Source organism: Anas acuta, chromosome 5 (genome assembly GCF_963932015.1).
Source record: "Anas acuta chromosome 5, bAnaAcu1.1, whole genome shotgun sequence".
Taxonomy (NCBI): Eukaryota; Metazoa; Chordata; class Aves; order Anseriformes; family Anatidae; genus Anas; species Anas acuta.
Window position 1 is genome coordinate 2,456,464 of NC_088983.1, and position 21,237 is coordinate 2,477,700.

Genomic DNA, 21,237 nt, shown 5'->3' on the forward strand with positions numbered 1-21,237 from the left:
ATGCCAGGGTGAACACAGACAAATGGTGACATCCCTCAGTAGAATAAACATATCATTGACAAAAATAAAGAAACAGAATTAGGGATGGCACTGCAAGCTGCAGAGTGACTCAGCCACCGGAGGGGAAGCAGGATGGGACCACTCCCTCTCCAGGAGCCAAAACCAAGAGGAACAAATGGGTTTGCAGAAGGAAAATTGCCGTGGTGCAGCACAATTTTCCTGGGCTGACAGAAGCCAACAAGCCCCAGAGATGGACACGAAAGCTGCTGGGCAGGGAAGAGGTGGAAAACGGTGTCTGGTTTGTGGACAACACACCAGAGGCAGTAACTCCTCAAACAAGGGAGGTTAGAGCTCAGAAATACCAACCCTTCTAAAAACCACCCAGCAGCTCTCTGTGAAAACACAGCCTCAATGCAAAAGATGTGAGTGCAAGTTCAAGGGCTCTTTCTTACATAGGAACAAAAATCACTGGATGAAAAAGCACTTTTTTCCTAAACATGGTGGAAATGGACAAAGCAGCTGCAAAGTAACACCCAGAAACCTCGGTCATTATAGGGAAGGGCTGTGCTCGTGCTGCCACATCTGCCCTCAGCAGTCCCTGTGACATTTCCCACCAGGATGCTGGGGATGCATCCCGCTGGGATGCTCACGATGAAGAGCCCTGGTCTGCCCATGCTCCTGACTCCTGGCTCTTGTCCCAGATTCCACATACCAAGAAGGGACAACCCAAAAGTGGCACTGCGTGCAGCAGTGCAGAACAGCAAGCGTTGGAGTGAAAAACAAACAAAAATTACCAAAAGGCGTAGAGTGATAGCCAAACATTTCTGCACATGGAGTGGAAAGGCTGCTCTCAGGAGCCCAGCAGAACTCAGCCTGAGATCCTGGTGATGCTGGTGAGACTTCAGCTCAGGAGGCTGCTGCCTGTAACACTGTGCTTTTATTCTTCACAACACCCAGAACCAGCCCATGACTGACTGGTGATCAGGAGAAGCAATCTGAAACCAGAACTGAGCATTACTCAAAATAAATCGGGGAGGTGGCTACGATCCCAAGGCTCTCCTCGGGCAATGTTAACGAGGATGCAGCTACAGAAGGCGAGCGCAGGAACTTCACTTCCCAAGAGCCACGCAAGGGTGGCACAGCACAGAGCTGCCTTGCAGGTAATGCAAGCATCCAAGGGACAGGTTTCTAAGGGACCAGGGATCTGACTAAGAAAAAACACGAGGGAAAAAGTAAAAGAAGCCCTGAGCTACAAGGCCGGCTGATGAATCATTCAAAAACAAACTAGCTGTTAAAAGCCCAGAGGATTTGTTCACCTGCTGCTCCTGAGAGTTGTGTTCTGATGTCGCCTTGAACCCAGACGAAGCAAGCTGCATTACGTAAAGAAAAAAAAAAAGAAAAAAAAAGAAACCACCCTGAGCCTCATAGCTTAGTTCATACCTTCACTTTTACATTGTCAGATCTAACACCACAGACTGCCAGATCCAGGTCCTGCCTCCCCTGCAGCACCCCAGGCGATGCTCCACATCCACTGGCAGCAGCCAGCCCGTGGTGGAAGTCAGTGCTGAGCACTGAGCACCTGCATTTAAATGCACAAACTGAGAAGTGGCTGTCAGGCTAGGAGAAAGCAATTTAAGATATATGGTAGCAAAGAAGCCTCACTGTACTGTCTTGTCACGCTGCTTATTAAAGTTATTTTTATTTCATAGACCACGCGTTATTTATTGAAGCCGTGTGTAAATGAGACGACCGATCCACAGGGGAATGGTCTTTTCTTCATTCCTTAAGTTAGAAAAAAATAATAATTTAATCTTCTGACAAACAATGGGCAGCTAACAAAGGAGTTCACTTGTGGAGGGAAAAAGAAGAGTGCAAAGCTCTCCCTTCCCGTTTGTGCTGTTAGTCGGTATCATGACTCTGCGAGCACAGCCACAGATGAAGGGCGGGTGTGGGATCAGGGCACAGAAGGTTAATTAAAACGCTCTGAGAAGAACAAGGAAGATAATTGTAAAGCAATCCCAAAGAGCAGAACCACCTTTAGCTTTGCAGGGTTGTCTACAGCTGCCGTTTGCTAAATCTGTTAGTTTCTGCATCGCCATAAACGCCATTTCGTTGCTCTGCTCACTGCAGGATTTGCTGCACTGCTACCTTTTATCCATTCCAAATTTTGCTGGGCTTCCTCTGAATTCCTTGCAATGCCTTTTGTTTTTTTTCCTCTTGTTTGGCTGAGTTTTGCGGATCTGAATCCCTGCAGGGACTACGCCAGCCGCTCACTTTGTGTTTATGGCCACGTGCCTCCTACGAAGGACACCGGGCAGACTCTGAGATCCTCTTTCAAAAGCCCTAACCAGCTGTCATCTCCACGTTTCTCTTCTCCAACTGATTCCCTTCCCTACCTCCAGACACACAAATTCTCAGGCAATCTGTTAGAAAATTGTCGCTTGCTCCTCTGCTGCGCAGTGCCCACACCAGGAAGATGCCACAGAGCTAAAAGTTTGTTTTTTCTCCATTTTTTCTTTGTTGTCATTGCTTTGCTTTTGTTTTAAGTCTGTGCAGAAGCCCAGTGGCACCCTGGGCACCTTGCTAACACAAAGGTGCCATGGGGCTCCCACCACACCAGCACAGCGCAGGGCTGGATCGCTCCATCCCCGCAGAAATCACGTTTGGAAGTTCATTTTGGACGGTCCTGAGCCTTCATTTTGACAACAGAGAGCACATGCCCTGTCCAAATGAGCAGTCCCAAAAGAGACACCTGATAAGTTTCAGGCACACAAAAATAAACTGCTCAACAAGCCACCACTGAGTATCTTGACTTAATAAATCCCATTTCTTTCCTCATCACGCCAAGGGGACAGGCTGTCACTGCTCCTTCACACCTGCTCTTATTAGCAGGACGGAGGCTTACAAACTCCTCCAGGATGGTACCATCTCTTATTCCCACTCAGTGAAATTAGTACAGAAATACAGATCTTAAATCTAAGCTACAACCTGTGAGTTCCTGTTGGTATTTCCATGATTTTATCCCTTCTTTTCTCAGCACAGTTCACAGAGTTGGGGAAAATAACCCTTGCATACAGTGCTATTTGAGCTCAGATTTGGGGCAACAACTGCAGAAGGTCGTTTCCTACAGGTCTAGACTGGGCTAGCTTCATTTTATGGCCTTGAAGCTAGGAATAGGATTTATTTTTTACAAAACCACATGTTGCATGTGTCATGCTTGCAGCCTGTCATTAAGCAGGATCTCCCCACTGGGCCATGCACAATCAATGCTAAAAAAAAAAAAAAAAAAACAATATCTAAAATCTCAATGCAAGCCATATTCTGTGGGCTGGGACAAATTCCTGCTACTAAATGAAAGCAGCAAAGGTTCCCTCCTGGTCCACATGAAGCGACAGGGATGTACTGAACCTGGCTGCAGCAGAATGCTCACGTGCCTTTGCTGCATCAGCCCAAGAGATGATTCCTTTTGCTGTGCCAATAAATTGGTCTGGGAACTGTAACAAAACCAGATATTAATAATGATAATTAAAAAAAAAAACAAAGGAAAAAAAAGACACTTTCAGCCTGGCTACACTGAAATAATTTCACCCAGCTGTATTCATTTTGGGTAGGAAAAAAATGCATGCTGTGACACATCCTTTCCTTTCTGATCTTCCCTGATTGATTGAAAACCTCTCAATCCTTATATCTTCATTGCGTTCATCACCTGTAGCTTCAACCTGGGTATCAGAGGAGATCTGAAACATCCTCCCACACCTCCTCATTGACGGCCTGCTGATGACTTCTGCACGAGAGCCCTGCAATCCTTGCTGTTTGCTTGCCATTGTGCCTTTAGCACAGAGTAATCTAGAGACAGGATAAACCAACCCAGACAGATCAAGAAATCCACATGAGATCATGCAGCAAATTGGTGCAAGCACTGGGATGAGGGCTTTTGCTCTCCCATGCCCACTTCCAAGAACACTTAGACACAGAGGATCCAGAGCACGAAGTGCTTTTCAGGGAGAGCGGAACAGTGATGGGTGTATAAATTCTTAAGCTTTCCTTTCTATTTCACATGAGCTTTCCTCTCCTGAAAAAAAAAAAAAAAAAAAAAAAAGTTCTGATATTTTTTTAATTTTTAAACTAACTGAAGTTGTGCTCTATAATAACAGTCACATCCATGGAGTATCAGAATACACTACTTGCTCCATTATTGTCAGTTTTGTTTCATTTATATGAAAATGTCCATAATTGATGTATTTCCATAAATTAGTTGATATTGTGCTAACAAAACATTACAGATTGGCACAAATTAAAAGATTTACACCTACAAAGTCTCAATTCATCTTGAAGTTTAATTATAAAAATTTATTGTTAACTTTCTGGTCTTTCCTTAGTAAATGCCCCAAGACAAGAAATAATTATCCTAAAATGCAAACACTGCTCCCAGAGGTAACCAGCACAAGGGTTATTTATTGGCTAATGGGTATCCCAGCATTTGGTATCATGCAAATCCTTCATCATTATCGAGTTTTAATTTACACCTTTCATTTCCTTTTGCTCTACTAAATCCATTTCTGATGTTGAGTGTTATCTGTAATCACAATAATTGTACCTCTTTTTTTTTTTTTCCTTTTTGGATACGTAGTTGTCAAGAAAATAGCTTATCACTTAAAGACATGAAGGATTCAGGGCTTTGCAATGCTTTCTGCAACTCAAAGCCGTGTTAAATAAGTTTCCAGAAGCTAAATCTCTCTGTGGGCATCTTGATCTTCTTTGTGTCAGGGTCTCCGCAGCTCACCAGTTCTCACCCCTCCTTCCAGCAGCCCCAAAATCAGACCGTCAGTTCTCCTTCCCCTGGGGAAGGTACAAAATGCAAAGTACAAAATTCTCCCTGTGCCACCAGAATTAACCCCTCCAAGGTGCAGGCCCCTTGGTATTAGCTATGGGACTCCCAAAACCCCAACCTTGCAACTGCCCGACCCAGCTGCATCCACACCTAAGGGCTGAAATGGGGGAATATGTGCACGAGCCGTCACCTCAGCACGGAGCACCAAAGCCAAACAGATTATCAGGGCTTTGCACCAGCTGATGGCACAGGCAGTTCTTCCTTCCCTTATTTCTTCCCAGGGAATATTTGGAAGACAGGAAGCAGGATGATACTTCAGCTTTAAATAGAGAAGTCAGCTTCTTCTTCCAGCACGTAGGGAACCTTGCAAAACTCTCGGGGATTTGCACCAAGACAGGGATCCCATATGAGCAAATGCTGCTTAGCACAATCACGGTTATATCCCTGCTGCTGCCAATATATCACTTGTGAGGGACTGAGCTAGCTTCACACTTGGCACAAAATCCCTAAGAGAAACTGAGCTCCACCCAAGGAAATCCAGCTTGGAGATGAGACTGGCACTGATTCACCCCAGCTCAGACATCCAGCATCTCCTGCTGCTCCCTGCAGGTTCAGGTGGCATCTTAGTTCAGGTCCTTAAAGAAATCAAATGCCCAGGGGCAATACATGCCACAAAGAGCTATTTCTTTCCCAATATAAAACTAATTCAGCTATATAATTATTTCCAGTACTTGACCAGAATTAACTGCAGACGTAGCGGTACACACTCACCATCAGCCATTTTCTAGCTTCAGTGCAGGCACTCAGACCACATTGCTGTCAGTGCAGTTCCCTGCCCTGACCTTGTATCCCTAAATTGGTATGTAATGTGCCAATTTACATGTGGATGGGCTGGTAGCTTCATAAGGAGCCATGCCACACACTGTGGTGTCTGGAACACCAGTGTGTGCAGTGACACACTGCTCAAGGTGAGGTTTCCTTTCCATTTTGCCACCAAAGGAGAAGGAGCAGCCCCCAGGAAGCCCTCTGGACTGTGCTCGCCATGACCCCAGGGTGTTGGCCACACGTCTTCCAGCCCACAGCAGATCAGGGCTGCAGCACTTGCTACTCAAAACTCTTGTAACATCCATCTTCAGCAAAGCACCCACCACAAACCAGCTTTGTCAATCCTGCGGTCTCCCTGAGCTAAAGGTCATTTTACTATGTGTAGCAAAAAGAAATTTGGCCGTGATTTAATGTCAAGAATAGGAGTCAGGGCTCCTGGATTTCTGTTTCCAGCTCTCACAGAAATTTGGGATGTGCCCTAAACAAGACATTTGTGCCTAGTTGTCTGAGCGCCCACACGGAGACCGAGACTTGCGGAGGCTCAGCGCTTCTGCAAACCATACCCTTGCTTTGTACCTCCGATAACCCAGCCGAGCGCAGCATTTTGCTGCCTCAGCAGGAACGCAGAGCCTTTTCAAGGCTTGTAAAGCTCCAAGATCATCTTTAAGAAAAAGTGGCACAGAGCAGTCATGCTTACACACCATGCAACATCCTCAGGAGCCTCCTCACGGACCTTCACCCCCCAGCTTTGCCCTCCAGCACCAGACACGAAGCCTTGCCACAGCACAGGAGCTTGTTGATGGTAACCCCAAATTTTTCTTTTTTTCTGCTTACAAAGCTGGGCAAATGCTGTTAATTATGAATTAATATTCACATCGAGTGCCTGGAATTCCTGGGTATGTCTTTTCTGGGCTTGCAGCGACAGCTCCGTGACGGTGATTCACTCGGACACGGCTGAGCGTGCTGCCAGCAGCGCCCAAGTTCAGCTGCTGCTGATGCAGAAGTGATTCACATCTCTGATGTTGCTGTCAGACAGAGGGATACAAACTTGTGCAGCAGGAGAACAAATACCATGAGTCACCCTTTCTTCTTTTCTCTTGGAGACATTTGTTCAGTGCTCTTAGCCTAATTGCGCCTGGACTTCTACACGTAGCGTTCGGAAAGACAGATGGATGAGTTTTGTTCTCTGACGACTTCAGCCCTGCCCACTGCTCCTCCCGTGGTGGGCTGGAAATGGCACGAGCACGAAACCTGTGGGCATGGCAGCTTCACCTCAAACTGTGTGCTCTCATCAGCTCTGTGTGCATTTAATGACCTTATATTGCTTAATACTCAAATTCAAAATATATGTCAGGTTCTCAACATCTGTGGCATCTGTTCTAGACACCATCACATAGATAACTATATGGGAAAAAAAAACACAGTTCTCTTGTGACTGCCATAAAGTCTCCTAAAAACTCAGATATTTCCATGGGGGCAAGTCAGGTAATTACACAGCTAGGAGGAGGTGGATGGGGAGGTGTAGACATACAGCACATCTGTACTGCACAAACCCATCCTGCTCCAATTTATAGCCACGCAGTCATGCTGCTCACATCACAATCAGTGCTCAGCTCAGTGGAGGCTGAAACCTACAGGCACCCTTGAAAACCCCCGTCTGTGTATGGCCTGATGCTCAGACCTGATAGTTTCTGCTTTCAAAAGTATTTAAACCACGGGACTGATCCCTTGCACAGATGCACAAAGATGCTGGAAGGATAAAACACAGCTAATAAATCAAGGCAAATGCAAACGAGCTAAATGGCTCCTTCAGAAACTTTCTCCAGTCCTAAATTTCCATAACCTAGTGAAGAGGAGTTCATGCCAGCACTTCCATTAAAAGGGATATCATAAACAAATTCTTGTTTGAGGCAGGTTTTCTCCTTTTACTGTTTCACCATGATCGCTATTCATAGCCCACTTCTCACCTTCCAGGCACATTCATTCTCAGCTCTTCTTGTGATGTAAGCGATTATTAGTCTCATTTTATGGATGAGGAAAATGAGGTAGAGAGGTTAATTGATTCAACCATAGGCCCAGCACTATAGAAACAGAGAAAGATACAGAGAGATGTTTTACATTTATTAGTTTTAATACCCTCTCAGTCCTGAAGAGTTGGACTTGGAATAATTAAGGCAACTGGCTTTAACAGGCAGCGATGTGCGAGGTAGAGAACCAAGGCAGCTCTTCAAAACCACTATAAAAACACTTCAAAAACAACTTTTCTCTGCTGTACATGCATGTACAGGATGGGGAGCTCTTTATCCCTGCTCATTTGGGATCACAGATCCAACCTTCAGCTCCTGACAGGCGTTCCCTGGAGGACATGGGAAAGCCCTGCCTGGGCACGGAGCCCTGCAGGGAGGCATCTCCTGCACTTCTCAATGGCCAGAGTGCTCCCCAAAGCACACTTGTGTGGTACTTGGAGATATCTCATCTAATAATCCCATTAATTCATGTTGTTCTTTTGTGAACTGTGTTGTGTCAGCTAAGCCTTGCCATCTGAAAATCATAATTTCCTGCATAATCCAGTGTGCGTGCACCATTACTGAAAAGCACCTGGAGAACTTCTTAACTTCAGATTCTTAAAAACAATTTGTGTTTTAATGCAGAGATTCCCAGAAGAGCAATTGAACAAAGATAACTTAAAAAAAAATCAAACTAATCATAAGCTAAAAGCAAGCTGGCTTAATGGCTAATTTTCTCCAGCTGCACCCACTGCATGAGAAAAAATTCATAGAAACCCAGGGACAAGACAATAGGGCTGCCTGGCTAACATCATGCTGCGAAACTGGTTGGGCTTAGGCATCCTTTGGGTCCCAAACAACTACACAAGTTGGCAGCAATGACCCAAAGCAAGAGAAACCTGTTTGTCTTATTCCCTTGTTCCCTGGACTCTGCTTTTGATCACTGCCAAAAACAGGACTCTGGGAAAGACGCCACCCACCACCACTAACCCCAATCAAATGTGGTCAATCTCCTGCTTTTGTGTTATATTATGAAATCGGCCTGCTGGTAAAACACAGAAATGGGCAGCCAACACATTTGCCACCCACATTGCATGGTTCAAGCAAGCTACCACTACCAAAATCCCTAGTTAGAAGGGAACCATAGATGGCCAGCGGTGGTCAGACCAAAACAATAAGTTTTCTGAACAAAGATACCAAAAGCCCTAGGACTTACTGTTCTGGATAAACACACAACCCATTTCACCTCCTCTCTTGAACTGCCTGCATGAGTAACTTCAACTTCTTGCATGTAAGAATAACTTAGAAGAGCAACAAACATTCTTGCTCGAATAACACACTGCGTGCCTAGAGAAGCTTGCAGGCTGTCTCCTATCCTTAAATTAAGAAGAAGAAGCTAAGTACATGCCTTTTTGCCTCTTCTTAAGCACAGAAATGAAATACAGCCCTCGTGTACAGATAATAATAAGCTACTTGAACTCAGCAACAGCCTCCTGCTGTTCTCCAGACCTCTGAAGGGACCGGCACAGCACACGGCTGAATGGCCACCGGTGCTATTAAATTATTTCTGTTAAATACCTCTATTCGAGGCCATCAAAGGCAAAGTGCCTCTAATTGGACTGCACCGGGGTGCTTTAAACACATGGTCCCGGTGAGATCTGAAGCAATCCAAGCAGAAGGAGAACATCCTCCCCAGGGAGCTCACGTAGGGAACCATCTTGCACCAGGCAGAGACTCAACATGGCAAGAGACAGAGCATCCCTTAAAAGTGTACAGGATAATTTGCAGAGAACGGCCACTATACTTTCATAATTATAGGGTTTCTGAGACATTACCACCTACCTTCTCATCACAAGCTCTGCAATAAATAAATTTCATGGTGCCTGCCCCACTGCCCCACGTCAGTGCTCCCCTGTATTTTGAAGACACGGTTGCCACCTGATAAGGATTCTGGTTCCCACTAATTATCCCTTGTAATGAGCCTTCATGAAATTTAATTTCTTTAATGCTTTTCTCTAATCTGACAGATTTGGACAGTCCAACATTTGGCTCTGTGTCAGCATTTATTAGAATGCCTACTCTTATTTTAAAAGAGAAACGCCCAAGAAAAACAACAGTGATGTTCAAAAACAAATACAACCTTGACAGAAATAGGTTGGAGCAAGTCTGTTAGGATGCCAAATCAGAGCAGGTCCATTTTTGAACGAGAGCACCACTTCTCCACCACAGCAGAACCGCCTTTTCCTAAGCCATTCCCACAGCTCACCCCATCTATCCTAACAGATTCAGTCTGCAGTAGGTATACAACGATGGCACTGATGACCACACATCGCATTAATTGAGCACATTTCTCTCTCTGCCTGGCTGTGATGAGCGCCTCTGCATCTCCATCAATGCCTCGACCAACCCCTGCATCAGTGAGCCCCTTTGCACCCCTCATCACATCAGAACAAATATTTCAGTCAGCAGGCAAATGAAGGAGCTTAATCCAGCATCTGAGCACTGGATTATTTTTTCTTTTAATATGCATTTTAACTGGAGTGCCAGGCACAGGGCTGATGAGGTCTGCCAGGTTTCGTTTGGGGCAGGTGGGCAGCACAGCCGCCGACAGGGAGTGTTACCCTGCCTGCTGCAATACACGACTGTCAAAGACCATACTTGCTTGATGCTTAAATTATTAATCCATTCTCTCCAGGTTTGTTATCAAATCATCTCAATTGTTTTGCAGTTTATTAAAAATGTCCTGCACATCTGGTCTAATCAGCCAGAGGAGAATTGCCCAATTTGCCTGTCAATAGCAATCCCAGGCTATCAGCTTGGTAATCGCAGCACTTTCCACCTCAGCAGCTCCCATGAAGGGTGCTTTAATCACTGCTGATGCAGAAGGGACTCCCCCAAGCACTATAAGCCATCACGCCACTCTCCACAGAGCCTTTTGGGGTGGAAAACGCAGCCCAGCAGATGGAAATCCATCAGCATCAGCAGTGCTTTGGTTAAACGTCCATCTGCGTCTGCCTTTACACACCAACCCCAGCTCCGTTCCTGGGACATGGGGTATTGGACAAAGACCCACAGCATCACCTTTCTCACACACCACAAAACCCCTGAAGTCTGGAATTTCAGGTGCTTACATGTAAATCCATGAAAGCCTCGCAAAGACAATGACCCAAGGAGGTCCATGCTAAGGATAAGCCACCCAAAGGAGAAGACAACTTCTTCCTGGTACCTGGCTGGCTGCTGGGGTTGGCCCGCAGCAAGGGGCCATAGCCTGTACGAGTCTTTTCTTCTTACCAGGGAGAACCTCATCTTTTCTTACATATTCTCAACCAGTTCCCAGACTTAAAATTTCCTCAATGCTTTGAAGAGTTGACTTGTGCTAAATACAAGCATAAGGAGTTGGTCCTGGAAAAAGGACAGGGGAAACGTGGTCCTAGGAAAAGGACAAGGGAAACGTGGTGCTCCTGCTTGCTGCACTGGTGTAGAAACAAAACCAAGCTACAGGACATGAGGATCCACCTCCCTGCTTGAACCACGAGTGTGCTGCCTGAGTCTTATCCATTAATCCAAGACCTTCTTTAAGTTTGAGACAAGGAGTTATCTGAGAGAACTGATGCAGAAATATTTAAAGATATCTGTTTCCTGCATATGTTGTTGGCATATGCACAGCAGTTATTTTACAACAGAATTACCTGAGACAACTCCGTGGCATGCACAGAATTAGGCATAGCAGGCACAAAAGCAGCCAGCTCCGCAGAAAGCAGGTGCAGAAGCAGCTCGCTCCCTGCGCTGATGAAGGGCTACAACATCACAACAAGTCACTAAGTACCTGCAAGTCAGAAATGGTCCATTATTTTCAATGAACAATTTAATTCATTAAACACAGCGTTTCTCTTTCTGCTGCTGAATGCTCTGCCATCAGATGATGATGCTTTTAAGCATGATTGCTGTTTACAATTGTCCAGAAAGCCTGTTGCTCCCACACTCCACGTTTCTCATTATTCTCCCTCCTGTAAGAGTGTCACTCGGTGGGCAGGTTATTCTTCCCCAGCTGCATATTTTGAGGAAGAGGATTTATGAAGTGCCAAAGACCGGCAATTATGAGCAATTGTAAGGATCTGTTCTAGATCTAAGGTATAATAAGAGCTGTAAAAATAGCCATAAAAACACACTCTGTGTGACACCTCCTGTGTTACTGAAAGGGCTTTTGCCTTCTGCGGCAGAAAACCTCACCTCCCAAGAGTGTATTTGCTCAGGCCACTGTAGCACAGCTCAGGGACTCAGGAGGTGACAGATGTGGCTCGGAGGGGTGGATGAAGAGCTGGTGTCACACTCGGTGAGCTTGAGCCAAGAGCTGGATGCCTATGAGGAGATACTAGAGAGACAGGCAAGGACTTGATAGGAACAGAGGGACCAGCCTGGACTGCAGCATGATGGTGAAATATCAGCATCAAGAGATATAATTTGTACTGGAGGAGTGGATAATTCATGGACTTGTGATTGGAGATTGGCAACACAACTCTGAAAACATGGAAGAAATCTTGCAGATTCTGAGGCATGTGAGGTAGGAAGCAGACTGGGAACAGAAAGCATCCTGAAAGTGAGGAGAACTTTCCAAAAAACACAACAATCCCCAGGCCTGGCGGCCAGCCAGGATCTCTCAGTGCTGGCTACTGTGGGAGCACAAGGCAAAAAATCTTGTGCTTTTAGTGTTTCCTCAAAGTTCCCTGCTGAGCTAGGCTAATGGACACACAGATTGACTGACCATTGCCAAAAGAGCTCTGTAAAAGCTATGTAAGTGTACTCCAAAGAAAATAGGAACGCTCTGACATCTATTATTTAGTGACTTGATATATATATATGCACACACACACACACATATATATATATCATGGTTTTCAAAGCAAAACAGTGACTCAGTCGGCCAGAGTAGGTCCCAAATTAAAAAAAAAAAAAACTGACAAAGAATTAAATTCAAAAGCCAATTATCTATGGGGCTATTCTGGATTTCTTCAGTTTCTTTGGCCTTCAGAGAATGTATGATTGTACAGCAAAGGACCCATAAATCAAAGTGAAGGTTGCAAGTACAAATACTTCTGTCCTCAGCACGTCACCTGAGTCATGGACAGCCAGGCTGGTGACAGAGACCAGACCCTATCAACTCGAGTCCTTTTAGGCATTATTCTTTGCAAATTATATCAGATATCCATGGGGATTGTATGATGAGTAGCCTACCTCGGCAGGGTGCAGGGCTCTGACACAGGAGGTTATTTCCATGAATTTATCTTTTACGTTAAGCCAATTAATCATCCATTAAGAACTGCAGATGCATGCAAGTTGAAAGCACACAGAAAATACAATGGGCAATGCAGCCTTTAAAAGACCAGAGGGAGAGCTGAGCTTTTCAGGGTTCTGAGAAATGCCTTTTTTGATGAGGGGTATTCAACACCGCACTTCTAATTTGGGGGATTTGGGGTGGGGCAGCAACAGGACAGGATAATTCTGCCCTGTGCCCATCATGTGGTAGAAGCTAGTTCAACTCCCCTATATCCAGAGCAGAAAATAAGTGCAGGCACTTAAACAAGAAAGAGTTATCAGCGTAGATGCTCTGCAGGATCCAGCCCTTGGATATGACCACAAGGAGAAGTTTCCTAGCTCATTTTCAGTTAAGGATGGGTAAACAGTCATCATAGTATGGTTTCAGTTGGAAAGAACATTAAAGATCATCTAATTCCAGCCCCTTGCTGTGGACCCACTAGGTCAGGTTGCTCAAAGCCATATCCAGCCTGGCCTTGAACACCCCCAGGGACGAGGCATCCACAGCTTCTCCGGGCAGCCTCAAAACCCTCAAAGTAAAGAAATTCCTCCTTATATCTAATCTGAACCTACCCTTTTTCAACTAAAGCCATCACCCCTTGCCCTATCACTCCACCCCGTCACACAGAGTCCCTCCCCAGCTGTCCTGCAGCCCCTTTAGGCCCTACCAGGCCGCTGTGAGGTCTCCTGCAGCCTTCTCTTCTCCAGGCTAAACACCCCCAGCTCCCTCAGCCTGAGAAATTACACACCAGGCTCGGACAAGGTGTGAACTTTATAACCCTTTCTCTATAACCCTTATGGTTTCATAACAGCCACTTTGCAGAAACAGACTCTTCATCCCACCCAAGCACATAAAGGTTCCAATAATGACAAGAAAACTAAAACCCTTAATCTCTTCCTCCTTCTTCTCTTTGCTGCCCATCCTATCCCTACCAGAGCTGGAAGTCTGCAGGAGCAGAGATGGCAGTGTTTTGTGGCAGTCTGTCACTTTCTGCTAATCTGCCAGTGCTGAAAATCATTTTAAATCCATTCCTGTCTTCTTGCATTTGCATAACTGTCTAGAAAGAAAACTCTAAAAAGGCAGAGCCTGATTTAGTGTGAATGAACATGTCATAAAACATTTCCAACTCTGCAGCACTTATGTAAATCTTTCATGATTTAAAAGTTGCCAAGTTACCAATACTGTGAGTCTTATAAAGTACTGGCCTTCACGCTCAGGGTATACAGAGAGATGATTTCAAGTCAGGCTTCCCTTCACAGTAGCTATGTTTGTTTCTCCCAGAAAATAAAAATGTTATACATGGAAATTATTTGCATTCATCTTCAGTGCCAAAATAGATTTTGGGAAGGTTGAAAAATGCATTGACAGTTTTGGTGAAGAACAAGGATGTTTATCGAGGTGTTTTTCTGTTTGGAAGGGAGTTATGGTAAAAAATGTTTTTGTTTGGTGCATTTAGAACAAACAACTTCAAAGCACATCTACACCTTCCTCTCCTGAGCACCTGTGTGGGGCCGCAGGGATGCTCTAACCCCTGTGGGCTGCCCAGGCCCATCGTGGGGTCAACTTCTGCCACCAGCCATTGCAAGAAGGACCTGAAGCTCTTCTGAACAGAAGATGTCAAAGGAAATCTGTCCATAAACCACAGTGCAACATCTGTGAACCCCAGCTTGGCTTCCCCTGTTTGCCAGGCTCTCAACCCTACTGTTGTGGAGGGCACCACGCTGCAAAGAAACCTGGCAGCACCAAGGAGCCGTCACCCTGCAGCAGACCCCAACGCTGCCCACTCAATATCAAAGTGCTGTGACCACAGCAAAACACAACTATGCCTCAAACAGAGGTACCCACCCATGTTGGACATCACACTTTGGGATCACACAGGCGCTACATGGGGTGAACAAGGGGATGTGCCTTACCTCACACCCTGAAACAGCCATCTCTGCCCCCAGAAGCAAGTAAAAGGGTGTTGGCAAAGGAGCTCCCTTCCCACCCTTAGGCCAGGAGCAACCCTTACCCTAAAACAAGAGCCTTAGCCTTCTCCTCACAAATAGGGTGGCTCAGTAAGCTTTCCCCCACTCCATCACTCTGCACTTTTTTCACTTTTCCAAGAACACACCTTTTTCCCAGGCGTAACTCACCTCAGATGCTTGCCGCAGGATTTATTTATAAGAACGATTCTTTTCCCTCAAATTGGCAGAACACCTCTGGCAGAGGAGCTGGGAGAACTCAGAGACTGATTTCCCAGGGAGATTTCCCACAGCAAGAACTACCTCTGCTCCTGAATAGAAGATGATCACGGTCTCTAAAGTTTCTCTCAGCACTTGAAGCGTGAGTGATAACAGCTTTTCTTCACATGCCAGTGCAGCAGTATCAGGGAAATCGCCGTAGTCCCCTCTAAGAGAAAAATGCAAGCTGCCAGCACAGTTTGTTTCCTTTAGCTCCCAAACATTGTCAGCGTAGGTCCATCAAACCCTATTACCAGCTCCTAACCCAACCAACGTTACAGCCTCAAAAATCCCCGCTCCTTGCACGACGTGCATTAGGACGTGCAGAATCTCTGCTTTATGCCTCCGAAGATTTATTAGAGAGACAAGGTTTTCAGAAGGAAGCAGCACCTCGTATTTAATCAACTGGATGCAGCTGAAAGTGTAATGAGTACACTCACAGGCCCAGAAGCTTCTTTTCAAGTGTGACACAGGCTGAAAACCTCAAGCTAAGCACAGATTAGGAACAATTGCTCCAGGTTTAAGTTAATTATATAAACCAATTAGGCAATCTAAGGGGAAAATGCACCTGTAACAGAGCACAGAAATGGTGAGCACCCTTCCTGCAGTACAGGGAAAGGCAGGAAGTTAGCATATGTGATACTGAAAAAGCTCACGGTGGAGGGAAAAAAAAAAAAACAGTGTCTTGAAGTCAGTATCTCACTTGAATTTAGAACGTTTTATATTCAGAGCTATAAATTTTTACCTCTCCGGATGCCTTCAGAAGGTTTTATAGCTCTATTTTGAAGAATAAGCTGCAAGTTCAAGTGTTTGTCTTTCTCCTGTAGGTATTCCCACTGGACTGGGGTCATCAGGAGGTTTACTTCAGCTCCTATCACACCATACTCCAGCACTGCACTGAACAAAGTCTCTCAGCAGCCCCTGGGAAGAACAGGAACCCAGCTGGCCACACCACAGTGCAGGAGCACAGAGCAGGGGGCTCCTTGCCCCTTCCAGTGCCCCCCATTTTTGGGTAAGTGCTCAGCTGGGAATAGCCATGAGTTTGTTTCCTACGTGAACACTTGCCTCAAATCAGTGCGGTTTAAATATAACCTACAATGCATTTGTTCCACCTGTTGTCAATCTCAGAAAGTTCTGTGAAACCCTCCAGAGATTCCTCTTTAATAAGTTTATTGACTTTATGCCAGAAGCACCACCGAAAACAGAGAACGGGGTCTATTTAAGTGAGACAGATTTCACAGCAGAGCAGCTAAAAATAAAGCCCAGAATAGGAAACAAAAATGTTTTCAGCATAAAGGAGCAGGCTCACCATAAACATTTTTGAAGCAGGATCCTCTTCACAGCCAGCAGCCCTCCTGCCACCCAGGCAGCATGGAGAAGGCTGCGGTTCAGCCCTGTGAAGGATGCTCTGCTCCTTACAAGCAGTGCAGAGTTCTCCATGAATGCAGTCAGCAGCAGCAGCTGCTCCTTTTACTCCAACAGCATCTACTCCCTGGATAGACCATGGATACCCTACCCCTGGAGAGCAGGGCTGTCTCGTAGAGAAGCCATCCTTATGCTTTTTGAGAGCATTGCATTACTTTAAAGACAAGGAGGTTGATGCAATGTGTAGGCAACCACTTCTGCACGCACAGCCAGGACTTGATTTCCCCCCACCACCCCCACAGGAGATGCATTACTTAGGCACATTTCCTACAGCAAACGGTGTCCTGCTGCCCAATAAAACGGGAGCCTCACAAATGAGCAATCTGCTAGGATCCTGTTCTCCCATTCAGGTGCTGCTTCTCAGAATTAACGACATCGTATCTTAGGGCCAAACAGCACAGCAGCTACCAGCAGGGACAGAGAGACAGGCAGGAGCACAGCAAGAGCAAACAGTCACTTAATCTTTGTTTCGTTGCTAACCCCGGGTTAAAAAGACAACAAATATCAGGTTCACGCAGGCAAAAGCAGCCTCAGGCATGTGCCACCTGCGTCCCCAGCACACCTGTGCTGCTAAGCACATGGCAGTGCTGTCAGTGCTCTGTGTGCTCACCCCATCCCCTCACACCAACAGGATCCAGGCTGAGCCCATCCAGCTGGGGCCAGGCAGGACACACAGACCCTGAGGAGGTGCCAGCAATCCTTCTCCACGGCCTCTGCCTTGTCACTGTCTGGAAAACACCGAGGTTTTGACATCGGCTTCAACAGCACAGGCTCAGCGTTTCCCTCTCCTTTCCAACAAGGAGTCGGTGCAGTCCTTCTGGTGCAATGGAGAATAAAAAATGAAAAAGAGTTCAGAAGAACTGTGAAAAGACAGATGCTAACAATTCATTTTCTTTTGCAGCTCACGAAAGCCGGTGCAAGATCGGCAATTGTAGGTGCTGGCTTCAAGACAGCGGAGCATTGCACCGAGCTGTACCCACAGCACTCTTCCCCCCTCCCAGAGGCAGCGGGTGGCAAAGCTGAGTGCCCCAAGTACCTGCTCCCATCCTGCTGGGCCTCCAAAGCTCCACAGATGCTTTTCCAGGTCTCTCCCTGCCCTCATCTTGTCCAGACTGGCTGCTGTCAGCTCTCTTCCTCCAGCATTCCCTTGCTGCTGCCCCCACCGTCACATTTGCTCCCCTCCAGACACCTTGCAGCCACCCCAATAACCACTGGCACCTCCCAGCCCCCAAACATCCCCATTTCCACCCCAAAATCTCTTTTGCCACCATCAGAAGTTTACCTGTGCTGCCCAAAAATTCTTACATGGATAAAACCAAATTTCCTGAGGCATGGAGGAAAGCTTGAGCTGCCTCTAAACATCCCATCAGATATTGTATCATACACCATCAGATGGCCAAAACAGGAATGAGATGGGTTTGGGATACCCACAGAATGAATTAGTATGGTGCTGGTGTGTGTTACAACGACGCAGTTACAAACACAGAATTTGCCAAAGGTTTGAGTTACCTTCCTTGATTGAGAACTGCAAAGAAGAAAAAAAAATGAAGCTTGTTTCCAGCCAAAGGGCAATAACCCACGGCTGCACTTTCTGAGCAGGCCGATTCCCTGTTATATTACATTCCTGTGGCTGCATGCTGAGACACGTCGCATTATATTAAAAACAACAAAACCTGCAATCTGTTTCCAGACCAGACATCAATAAAAACAACCGTAACAATCAGCACTCCGGGTACCTGTGAGAAAATTGATAATTTAGTACCTCCAAAGAGCTCTTTCCATTAGAAAGACACCGGTAAAAACAAAACCAAACAGCATCTCCAAATGCGCTCACTTCAGAGCTTTTTGCAGCACACGGGGATGAGAACAACCAAATGGATCTGGAAACGGGGCTGCCCCCTTGTGCCCTGTAATGGGGAGGACAGGCCAAGTGACAAAGACATTTGGAAAACTTGCCCAGGTTCAGACGCAACGTTACCCATGCCTAAACACAAGGGAAGATGACACTTGTCCTTCAGCTTGGATTAGTCCCCAAATCAGAAATTAAGTTCCCCATGCAGAAACTCACTGTTTGGTGGCCCTTTTGCTGCTTGGCTCACTGCAGACACCTCCAATGGAGCTACCTGGACGCCAGCTGCCTTCCAGCAAAGAGCTGTAAGGGACCAACGGGGCCATGTGCAGAGGTGCAATATGGCACTAGTGCCTGGAGGGGGAAAAAAAAAAAATATATAACTTTAATCCCAGAGCGACGCTGGTAAATGATGCTGTGAACAGTCCCCTACCTACTGGCACCTACCTCAAGAGAACAAGCTCACAAAGACAGAGGATGCCCGTTCAATTTGCTGCTGTGTGAGGAATTATCTAAAGCTTACTTCAATTAACACAGTCCTTTGGAGGAAATTTGACTGCAAAGCAATGACAGCGATGCTGGTTGCCACCTACTGCCAGCTGGCCTTCCCATCCCAAAAATTAGCCTTACCTCTTTCAAAGAAGTGCAGCTGAAATCACTGGGAATTTCCACACCCTAAGCATGCTCCAGGAGGTGCCTCGTAAGTCTTTGATATGCAGCACTGGTAAAGTTCAATATCTAGCAGTAAAAGTATTTCTGCAAGGCAAGCTAACCATGCCTCCACACTCTGCTCTCTTTGCATTACAGCATTATGGGAGAGCTGAAAACCGGACCACAGACAAGAAGTTATGCCCAGTAAGATGAGGGAAGGTTTCCCTCCAGCCCCCTTAGCTCCAGTACCTTGAAGGAACCAGCCTCTTGCTGCCAGCACAAGCTCTCCTCCAAACTCTTGGGTTCGAGGCTCACCAACTCACACCTTTTTCAATGACTTGCACATGAGCTACCCCGAGATAACACCAGGGTAACCAAAAACCAGCTCACCTCCCTCTGGAGCAGGTACCTGTGGTCAGGAAGGGTTGCTCCACTACCACCCCTTGGCTAATGCCTCGCCGTGTCCTGCTGGAGCAACTAATCCAAGGCCACATTTGTGCTAATAGCCCTAACCCCGGACACAGGTTTAATTTGTTTAACATTAAATTTAAGGCTTCGGGGGCCTCTATAATGAATTTCATTAAACAGAAAAATTCTATAATGTAGTATTTTATGATTAATTAACTGTGCATAAAAATGGTAATTATAATTATGCTCATAATTCCACACTCTCGTGTCATTATCGTAATAATTGATCAAAATGTTTTACCCCACAAGCATTTTTAAAACTGCAGTGCAAGAGCAAAACCTCTCAAGCCCGCACTAAACACAGCTCTCGCAGGCAATCCCCAGATGCTGTCTCTTCATCCCAGGACTTCTGATACAGAAGCCTTTTGAACAGCCATGACAGCTTCACCAAAAAAAAAGCTGTTTGTTATGACGGGTAAGGAGAAAGGGAGATGAAAGTCCATTTGTAGATGGAAAAAGCCTGCTTCTGATCAGGACGCAGTCGAGGAACAGACTGCAGTTTCACTTTGAAAATGGCCAGGTGCCCTACTTTTCTGCTTTCTGTGCGTGGCTTCTGATCACAGGCTGCATCAAAAGCACCTATTGCCTGTTTTTGAAGATAATAGAGATTAGACGAGGGAGATCAAACAGATTGGATAGGCAGCTGAATAATTATCCCCCTACCTTTAGACTTACATCACATCACAGCCAGGGATTGCAAAAATGCTTCGAAAAAGAGGTGGAAAAGTATTACTGACCTAAACTACCATAGGTGTAGCCTAGGAATAGAGGGATTAGACAACTGCCTGTAGCAGCCAGAACTGAAATCTCCTCATTTCAGCTATCTGCTCCAAGCCCCATAAGAGAAAATGTTCTTGAATGGTTCAGCTGTCTCTGCTTTGGGCCTGACTCTCCTCAACAACAGTTCTTGAGGAGTTCTGATCATGCCAGCCTTCGCCTGTGTCATTCCTTACATCTGCTAGCATCTCTTCTGCTGTTCTGGATGATTTTGCTTAGAAAATGATAATATTCTCCAACATCTTCCCCATGGCTACAGTGGCATGGGTCAACCATTCCCTAATTTCTACCAGAACTCTGGTCACAGAAATGGGGGACGTTATATTCACTAGCTTTAATAATTCACAATAGGCGTCAGCCTTCTGGAATACCCCAAACATGGCCAGAAAATAGGACGTTTTCACGACCCGGCAGCCACAGCTTGTTAGGGCCACACAGAGCTTTAACTGCATGTTTTGCAGCCAGTGTGATTGTCACTTCAGCAAATCCCTTGCCGCAGAGAGACAGCAAAGCAAGTTTTGAAAGCCTGCAAGTACAAACAAAACCTAGAGTCTTCCAAAACTGACATCACAGAGCACATTTCTTTTTTTCCTCCTCACCATGTCTAGTTTACTTTTCTACATTCCTCTCCCTTCAAGAATCTGCTTTTCCTCTGTGAGAGCTTTTTACCTCTGATCATTTCCAGAGCCAGCTGTGCCAGCCTCCTGCTTTCTTCATCTCCCTGTGTCTTTCTGCTTCTCCAAGTAGTCTTTTAGGATTACCCAAACACATCCTGAGAGCTCAGCATGACAGGGCTGCTCTCCATCATATCGGTCACTCCTCCAGCACTCCTTCACATCACACCCACTGCTCCCTCTCCCTCTCCCCAT

The 21,237-nt window shown here is 46.0% G+C and overlaps 1 long non-coding RNA gene across 5 annotated transcripts; it reads right to left on the reverse strand.

The window, feature by feature from the left end:
* Window positions 1-1,035: 1,035 nt before the first annotated feature.
* LOC137856651 (uncharacterized) lies at window positions 1,036-21,225 on the reverse strand. Of its 5 annotated transcripts, XR_011096687.1 has the most exons (4): window positions 21,038-21,225; window positions 18,692-18,826; window positions 11,352-11,488; window positions 4,320-4,839 (listed from the first exon to the last, which is right to left on the reverse strand). It is a non-coding gene; the product is annotated as an uncharacterized lncRNA (long non-coding RNA). The 5 variants fall into 5 exon arrangements; XR_011096690.1 differs by lacking the exons at window positions 4,320-4,839; window positions 11,352-11,488 and adding an exon at window positions 1,036-3,494; XR_011096689.1 differs by lacking the exon at window positions 11,352-11,488.
* Window positions 21,226-21,237: the final 12 nt, after the last annotated feature.